General features: G+C 55.8%; 1 non-coding gene across 1 annotated transcript; it reads right to left on the bottom strand.

The window, feature by feature from the left end:
* Positions 1-393: 393 nt before the first annotated feature.
* On the bottom strand, positions 394-467 carry EI90DRAFT_t171. The gene has a single exon. It is a non-coding gene; the product is annotated as a tRNA-Val (tRNA).
* Positions 468-1,508: the final 1,041 nt, after the last annotated feature.

The following is a 1,508-nucleotide window of genomic DNA, read 5'->3' as shown; positions in this document are numbered from 1 at the left end:
GCGGCCTATAGCGGCCCGCAACGGCGACCCTCGGTGCCGACCCCAGACCAGTGTCTAACAGAGAAGAAGGTTGCTTCTCAGTTCCCACTTAGGCTGTGTTTATGTACATGCGGTTGGAGGTCACGTGGGGAGCACCATGTCATCTACATGCACAGCCGTGTCTGCCCGGGTATCTCCGTAAGAGGTCTCAGGCACATCTGGTGTGTAGGGCGTCACCCGGTGTGTCCGGGTCCGGGCATGTTGCGCAGCCTGGTTAATGGTACATCAAGCAAGGAAGTCGTCCATGTAGTAGAAAAGGAAAGAAGGAGAAAGAAAGGAAAGAAGAAGGAGAAGGGAAAGGGAAAGGGAGAAGTGTTGGAATTTGCACGTGGTCTTTTAGGGAAACCTAAAAGTTGGACATACTGGGAATCGAACTCCAGTCCTCTGGATCGTGAACTCAGTGTGCACAGCCATTACACCATATGCCCTGATAGGCTGAGGTGGTTATTTCAACAAGAAGGAGAGAAAGGAGGAGGGAGGATGGGGGCAGCGGGTGAGGATAGTGGGATTGGGTGGGGTCGGACTGGGTGGAGTGGGGTCAGGCGGGTGTGCCCTGACACCGTCCGACCAAGAAGCTGGACCACAAGTGGCTAGGTCCCTTCAAGGTCGTCAAAGTCGTCTCCCCGGCTGCTGTCAAGCTCCAGCTCACCGCACGGCAGAAGGGAGTACACCCAGTCGTGTCCATGACGAACATAAGACCCCACCGCCCGGATGAGATTGCAGAATGACCCCCTGACCCCCACCTGGGCCCGGAACTTGTAGATGGAGAAGAGGAGTACGAAGTTGAGAAAGTATTGGACTCTAAATGGCTACGCTGGAAACTCTGGTACCTGGTAAAGTTCACAGGCTGGCCAAGCTCAGAGAACCAATGGCTCCAGCAGGACCGCTTAGCCCACGCCCCCGACCGGATTGAGGAGTTCCACAGGACACACCCCCAGGCTCCAGGAAGAGAGAGAGAGAACCGCCTGGCACTTCGAGGCGAAGCGGCTTAAGGAGGGGGTGATGTCAGGGCACACCTGCCTGACCCCACTCCACCCGGTCTGACCCCACCCGATCCCACTATCCTCACCCGCTGCCCCCATCCTCCCTCCTCCTTTCTCTCCTTCTCCCTTTCCCTTTTCCTTCTCCTTCTTCTTTCCTTTCTTTCTCCTTCTTTCCTTTTCTACTACACGGACGACTTCCTTGCTCGATGTACCATTAACCAGGCTGTGCAACATGCCCAGACCCGGACACACCAGGTGATGCCCTACACACCAGACGCACCTGAGACCTTCTATGGAGATACCCAGGTGGACATGGCTGTGCATGTAGATGACATGGTGCTCCCCACGTGACCTCCAACCGCATGTACATAAACACAGCCTAAGTGGGAACTGAGAAGCAACCTTCTTCTCACACTTCCCACTTTAGTCTAAGTGGCCATGGACCCTTGCCTGCTTTGGGCCCGTTGTTACACACGCCCATGCCGC

Source organism: Cantharellus anzutake, assembly GCF_015039405.1.
Source record: "Cantharellus anzutake strain C23 chromosome Unknown EI90scaffold_39, whole genome shotgun sequence".
NCBI classification, from domain to species: domain Eukaryota; kingdom Fungi; phylum Basidiomycota; class Agaricomycetes; order Cantharellales; family Hydnaceae; genus Cantharellus; species Cantharellus anzutake.
Note: the sequence above shows the minus strand (reverse complement) of the source record. Positions and strands in the feature narration are given on the sequence as shown.